Below are 8,014 nucleotides of genomic sequence, written 5' to 3'. Positions count from 1 at the left end.
GCTGGAAGCAGCATTTGTAGGAAGAAATACAACAAATGATCTAAGCAAAAATTGCCCATAAAGAAAGGAATAAGGCTAATACTTCCAGTCACTGAGTGGGCAGTACTTCCTCTTGGAGAGGTAGGCCAAGAGGAGGTCCAGTGTGCGTCTGTGTCACAGGCTGTCAAGTCCTTACTATATCCCATGGAGTTGATCTAATGGTTACTTTATTGTACCCACCTTTTATTTCAAGTGTATACACACACACACACCTTCATAGTCTTACAAATAATTCTGAGAAGAAGGAAAAGAGGCTTAGCTCAGAGTTACTACAAATGCATATCATCTAGCTCAGTGGAAATCCACACACCCTGTAGTCCACAGAAGGCAAACGATGCTTCAGGCTTTGCCACTGTCACTCTGGGGATCTGCCATTGGAACGGAGACTTTAACATGCTTTTCCGATTCCAATCAACTTTGGTAATGTTTTTCAGCATTATCTTCATCTAGGTCCATCATTTGGGTCACTGTATAATTGCTTCCAAAGCCTGTAGCAGCATTCAGGTATTTTGACAGAGGACTGAGAGATTCAAGCTTTTGATGGGAAAGCCAAACCAGTTCTTCTGTTCCATTGTACAGCACCAAAGTGAAAACATTTGCAAAAAAGTGAAGCAACCATATGATTGGTAGCAGCAGTGTCCATATGAAGGGAGACAGAATTCCATATGTCATATTGGTCAACACTGTACCTGGGCACACCATGTTGGGACACAGATCCTGGTGGTTGTAGTGCCTGTTCAAAGCCATGCTGAGAAGGTCAGTCTCATACTGGAAGAGCCATAGGGTCCCTGGCCTTTGCTGTGTGCCAAGTCCTCCAGGCTGGAATTAGGTGTCCTTGCTTTGTGAGATGACGTCCAGATGAGCCGGCATGTATTTTCACTGCGACAGAGGAGATGTTCCAGTTCCAGAATCATGATAATGTGGCCAAAGATACTGGTTTCCAACACCTCCTGCAGCCTACCAGCAGTGATCACGTCACCCTAAGTCAGCAGTCCTTCCGCTGTGGAGAACAGATGAATCACTTTTCTTGAAAAAAGATCTGAGACAAGTGCTTTGACATTTAGCTGTGGATTAAGCATGAGCCCAGCATTAAGATGTACATAGCCTAATCTCTGAAAACTTTGCTTAAGTTCCTTAGCAGCCTGGAACACTGACTGTAGGCTTCTGACAGGCAAAATGGTGACGTGGGTGTGTGGTGAGAGGCCAGCAAAGCAATGCAGACAGTTTCAGCTTTGCCTATGTTCCTGCACACCAAACAGAGGTAAAGCTCATCGTCTACCATCAGCAGCCACTTGCAAAGGGCTAGACCAATGCCACTGCTTGCCCCTATGACCACAACCACCTTCCTCATCTCCACACACCCAAAACGCTGAGCAGCAAAGCAGGACTCAGCAAAAGCTTTCAGAAGTGCTGCTACCCTATGCCTTCTTCAACTGCCTCTGTGAGCATCCCTACCAACCAGGCCTAGGTCAGGCTCCACCCCTATGTCACATGTTATATGCTATATAGTATAGATTGGTTTCCATGTCCTGGAATTTCACATCAACATAGTGTAACTTTGAGTTAGTTATGAACCTGATGATTCAACATCCCACTGTCTTTAGCAGAGAAGTAGCTTTCTTCCAATGGTTATTGAAATTGTTTTGATATAATGGAATGAAAAATGTTCTACTAAATACAAACTACACACACTGCATACAGATTTACTCTACTTATCCCTCTGTCTACTGGTGGAGCTCATTCACACCATGACCTTGATATGCCACCTTTGCTTTTCCATTGATATCCTGGAACTCTGATGTCAATATCTCTAATTGCCTACTGCTTAAATCAACCAGTACAAATTAAACTAAGCTTGACAAAACTCCCTTTACTCCTGACTACTCACCAATCAAAATCTAAATGTAGCTCCGCAGGGGCAGAGAGCCAAAGCATTAATTTACTATAACTTGGAAAGTACTTATCAATCCCCTGGTTCAATTTCTTCAGCTCAGTATAAAGGAACTTTTATAAGTATAAGCTATGAAATACATATGCAACCAAACCTTGCCCAGAACATTTGTAGGAAATTATTATACATTTGATTTTCAGGTGGTATAAAGACAGGTAAGTGGGATAGTTAGGCAAAATAAAATGAAATAACCTTTAGGAAACTGAAGGTTCATTTTTTTTTCCCAGAGTGTTCAACACACAATTATGTTCTAAGTATGGAAAAAAAAAGAGATATTTCATTTTAATATTTAAAGATATATGCATACAGATAAGATATTTTATGACATTCTAGTGATGTTTTAGAATGATACATTAAGAGCCATACAATTATTTGTATTTGTCTCTGAAAGTCTAGCGCCTTCAGAATAATTTTATGAATAATAAAATTAAGCACTTTTAGAGCTCTGAAAATATACCAAAGACAAAAAGGTAGATATACAGCTGACTACCCAATCCCCCACCATCCCTACCCAGATTTAAATTAATTTCTGATTAACTCAGAAGAACTCTGCTCATGATCAGTGCAAGGAAAAGGTTGACAGAACAGAGGAGACAGGATACAAACTCACAGCCAAAATGAATTTATTCGGGAAAAATAAATTCACAGAGGTGGGTGATCAACTGCCAGAGTACACACAGACCGAACATGGGCTGGGCCTTTTCATATCGTAGGGTGAGCTCAGGGCCAGGAAAGGAGGTGAGGTGACAAATGGAAGTGAGTTTCTCCACACAGGTTTTTCAAGTTTGGTGCCATTTCCAAACTTGGAGAAGAATGCAGGGGATGAGGTAGGGAACAACAAGAGACTGAATTGGTCTCTTGAAAGGATGCAAGGATGGGGCTGGTGCCATAGCGCAGTAGATTAATCCTCCACCTGCGGTGCCAGCATCCCATATGGGCGCCCATTCTAGTCCCAGCTGCTCCTCTTCCAATCCAGCTTTCTGCTATGGCTTGGGAAAGCAGTGGAGGATGGCCCAAGTGCGTGGGCCCCTGCGCCCACGTGGGAGACTGGGAAGAAGCACCTGGCTCCTGGCTTCGGATTGGTGCAGCTCTGGCAGTTGTGGCCATCTGGGGAGTGAACCAACGGAAGGAAGACCTCTCTCTCTCTGTCTCTCCCTCTCACTGTCCGTAACTCTACCTCTCAAATAAATCAATAAAATCTTAAAAAAAAAAGAAAAAAAGAAAAAAAGAAAGGATGCAGGGATAAGAGGTAAATTCCAGATTTCAAAGGATGCAGAGGTAAGGGGTAAATTCCAATTTTATCTATTTTCTGGTAAGGAGCTAGAATGGCTGGGCTTATGTCCTTGTTCTGCTATCAGGAATGACCCCCTAAATTCTATACGAAAATGTGGCCCCTTAGAATTCCCCAGAAGCGCCATCTGGGGTGCCACATATGCTAACGGAATTTGGGGTGCCATATGATATCACCATATGCTTATTAATAAATCCCCAATATTAATAAGCCCAAGAGGGTTCTTGCCTAATATTTAGAGAAGAATTCTAAATCCCGCCACAGATAAATGAGGCAGCATAGTACACTTTAGGCTTATATTCAGTAAGAAAGATGTATAGGAGAGTGACAGCCTTATTTAAGAGAGAGAGAAGTAAATCTGGGTTCATATCGAGCACTTGGAACCAACCACGTGGAGGAGCATCAAGGCTAGAAAGCCTAGGTCGGGTGGCTGAAGGCCACGCACCCTGGAGGCGCGGGGACACAGCAAGCCCCCTCCTGGCAAGAGGCCAGAGAAGAGAAGGGCCAGACATACCATATTCCAGGCTTTTAACCCATTTCCAAAGGGGAGTGTTTATTTAACCTGATTGGCTGGTGGGCACCCGGGTGTGGCCAGATAGGGGCACACAGAGGAGCACAGGGGCGTGGCAAAAGTGTGGTCTTCTAGCTCACAAGCCTAATCAATTTTAACCTGTATGCCTGCCTACTTCAGTTCCATTAGTCAGAGCTCTTCAGTTCTCACACAGGAACTTCTTAACATGCAATGTACCTTCAGCCCTCCTAACAGAATCTGATTTTGATCAAGTGTGGTAATGTTAGAGGAAAGGTTCATTCTTGTTACCGGTGTCCCTCTTTCAGACAAGGGATACCAGAGTAGAAGATGCTACATTAAAACAAGAAGACTTAAAGTTTTAGTATGATTCCATGCAATTGCAGGTGTTCATTTAAAAAATAGAAGCACAACAGGCCAGTCCACTGCAGTGGCTTTCAATGTGGTAAGCCTGGGCTTCAGCAGAAGTCAGCTTGTGAAGAGCCCTGGCAGCTCTGCCAAGAGTTGGATCACTGGAAATGGACCTGCTCTGGAGTCAAAGGATGCCCAGGTCAGAGCCACAGATCTTATTGGCTCTAAGCTGAAAAGCCCTTCACTCAGCCCAACTTCCAAAGTGACCACTGCAGCTGAGGGGACGGCCAAGTAGGGTCAGCAGCATTCCAGGCAGAACTGTAAATTTCTTGTTAGAGATGCCACCTGCCTTTACCTGGCCAGCTCTCCTCCTAGGCCAGCCAAGTAATGAAAGTCAACAGAGTGCCTTCCCCTAGGAGGTTCACACCTCCCTTAGGATGTACCCCATGTGAAGAGATAGATAAGTCTGGGCCTCTTAACTTACAAGGCCTAAAGCCCACCAGATTATTATCAAGCCCCTTCTGTCAGGTTCTATTTGCCTCTAAATCAGAAAACTTAATTGTAGCTTAGACAGCACCTTTCTTAGCTCCTCTAATAATGACTCTGTCCTTTGTTCTAGGCCCTGTCTAGCGTACTTGGGCCTCATTCCTTTGTAATCATAACCTCTACTCTACCACCAATGGCTCTACTCCCAACCTGTGTGTACTGATGGCCCTCTTCCCCACTTAATGCTGTATAATTGTTCAAACCTGGTAAATGCCACTCTTAGGATCATTGGTTACTATCCTCACTCTGTCTTTTATGACCTTGTCTAAATATGATCAGAGTCAGGGAACTTGGAAGGCTTCCATAGCCTTGGCAACTCATGACGACAGCCTAGGGTGGTTACTGGCGCCATAAACTAGAGTGTCAATTTGTTGGGTCAACAACAGGAGCCATGTGCACTTGCTCCTCATGTGGGATCTCTGTCCTTAATGTGATGTACATTTTGATTTAATGCTATAACTAGTACTCCAACAGTATGTTTCACTTTGTGTTTCTATGTGGGTGCAAACTGTTGAAATCTTTATACTAAATTGATCTTCTGTATATAAAGAGAATTGAAAATGAATCTTGATGCAAATGGAAGGGGAGAGGGAGTGGGAGAGGGGAGGGTTGTGGGTGGGAGGGAAGTTATGGGAGGGGGAAGCCATTGTAATCCATAAGCTGTACACTGGAAATTTATATTCATTAAATAAAAGTTAAAAAAAAATAGAAGCACAACAATTATTGGGGGATTGTTTATGCATTTGCATTTTATTTGTGAGAGAAAATTGATAACTAAAACAAAACAAACAAAAAAAAAAAACAAGGTAAAGAGGAGGACTATCAGGGATGGTAAGGGATGGTCAGGTTGTTGGGAGATTTTATCCCTTCTGGGACTTTGTTTTGCACAACAGGTGGCCAAGGGGAATTTCATCCCATTATCTCACAAGTGCAGGAAGCTTTGCATTTCAGCCCCCTAGGGTGTTCTAGGCAGGCCTCCTGCTATTCCCCTGTTATTTTTGCAGGCATTACTGACAAAGATGCTATTATTCTGGTTTACAAGAGTTGATCACTGCTGCGAATTTAAGACTGTAAACAAAATGGAGTCTTTCTGCTTTTTTTTTTTAATGGATAAGTGGAAACAACAGTTCTCACACCTACTTATTCTTGGACAATGCTCTCCTTTGGAGCATCATTAAGTCTTCCTAAATGTCCATTTATATTGTTGTTGATTGCTGATTACTTAGTTTCTGGTGTTTAAACTGAGAACTTGTTTCCCTTTCTTCCTTAATGGAATGCTAACAATTCCAGAGGAATTTAGGTCTCTATTGCTTGCCTTTCTGAATCTGGATTCCAAACAAAATGCTTACTCATGAATATTCATTGACTACCCAAGTTTGATAGTTCAGAGCAGAACTGTTGTGTGAAGAACAGCAACTGCTTAATCTCCTGTGAGTAGAGATGTTCTCCTTTGCTTTCTATATATGTAATGCCACATTTCTCAATATGTCAACGTATCACTGAATCCTATCGCTGCCAGATCCCATACACCAATCAGCACCAGCTGGGCAAGCTCACTGCTTCAGTTTACCATACTCTGTTTCACTAGTCATGCTTCTTGACCTATCTGTCTTCTGGGCAAGACTCTGAGATCAAGGTAGGGAGAACACACATCAATCTTGTTGATGTTCTGTTGCCTTTGCCTACTGGAGCACCTGACACAGGTGGTGGCATGCAATTAATTTTCCTGTACAAATGAATAATGAAATTATTTTATTAATATAGTTGCATTTGTTATGTGTGTTTGTAGTAGAGCAACAGCGTTTATAAAAAAAAAAATGTTTGCCAAAATGTACAACCTAGCAGAGGTTCATGGAGTAGACTAAACTCAGCATTAACATGCAAAGTTAAGATTCTATTCCCTTCATTTGATGGGAATACAATTGCAAAGCTAACAGAAAGAATTTGAGGAATATTTTATTAGTCACGATGTTCAGTTAGAACAAGCCTCTGCTGAAACCAAAGCAAATAAATTAAAGGCATAGCTAATAAGGTCAGGAAATTGCTAGTACCAAATATACCTGGGAATATACCTTAAGTCTCCAAATTACTCTTAACAAGCTTAAGTAATTGCTTTATAAATGAACGGTCACCTATGACTAGTTATTACATGGTAAGTGTTTCCCTTTCCTCTCTCGGAGTACAAGCTCTGAATTTTCCCTTGCCTTCCCTTACTCTCACCCATAGAACTTAAGTTTGCACTATACCTCATACAATAGTGTACGTCAAAGGGTTCAAGGGTAAAAGCCTAATCTGTCTCACACAGAAAAGAGTACTGAATACCATTACACAGCAAGGTCAACAGATTGCCTGTTGTGGCTGCCTTTGTGGCACCAAAGGTTAAGCCATTGCTTAGGATGTGCACATTCTAAATGTGAGTTACTGGTTCAAGGCCTAGCTACTCTGTTTCTGATCCAACTTCCTGCTAATGTGCATGCAAGGTCGCATATAGTGACTAAGTACTCAGATCTTGCTACCCATGTGGGAGACCTGGGTGATTTTCTGGACCCTGGTTTCAGCCTGGCCCAGCCCTATTTGTTGTAGCCATTTAGGGAGTGAACCAGTGGTTAGAATATCTCTATCTCCCTCTTTTTCCTTGTGTGTCTCTATGCCTTTTAAATAAATGAATTAATCTTTTTAGAAAGTAGATTCCATGTTATTTTTAAATGTTATTTAAATTATCTCCATAAGGGACACAATTTTCAACTAACTCCGTTCTCAAAGGAGTCATTATTTTTAAAAAGGATTTATTTTGTTTATCTCTCTATAACTCTTTTAGAGAGAGAGAGGAAGAGATAAAGAGAGGTATTCCATCTGCTGCTTCACACCCCAAATTGCCATAATGGACAGGGATGGGTCTAGCCTATGCCAGGAACCAGGAGCTTCTTCTCGGTCTCCCACATGGGTGCAGGGGCCCAAACACTTGGGCTATCCTCTGCTACTTTCCCAGCATATTAGCAAGGATTTGGATCGGAAGTGGAGCAGCTGGGACTGGACCAGTGTCCACCTGGGATGCTGGTCCTGCAAGTGGCAGTTTAAACCACTACACCATAGTACTGGCCCCATAAAGGAGTCAAATTTAACATACCTCTTGCCTGTCACATGGTGAGTAACAAAACACAGATGAAATGGTCATGAAAAACAGGAAAAAAAAAAAAAGACTGAAATTCACAAGTTGTAAAAAAGCTAGTCTAAGATATTTGTTTCCAATGTGTAGTCCCAGAACAGTCTCATCAGCTTCACCAGGAAAGCTCATAGAAATGCAAAT

General features: G+C 42.2%; 1 pseudogene; it reads right to left on the bottom strand.

The window, feature by feature from the left end:
- Positions 1–378: 378 nt before the first annotated feature.
- On the bottom strand, positions 379–1,390 carry LOC133750906 (3-keto-steroid reductase/17-beta-hydroxysteroid dehydrogenase 7-like; annotated as a pseudogene).
- Positions 1,391–8,014: the final 6,624 nt, after the last annotated feature.

The sequence above is a fragment of the Lepus europaeus genome, chromosome 2 (assembly GCF_033115175.1).
Source record: "Lepus europaeus isolate LE1 chromosome 2, mLepTim1.pri, whole genome shotgun sequence".
NCBI classification, from domain to species: Eukaryota; Metazoa; Chordata; class Mammalia; order Lagomorpha; family Leporidae; genus Lepus; species Lepus europaeus.
This window is presented reverse-complemented; position numbering and strand designations above follow the sequence as displayed.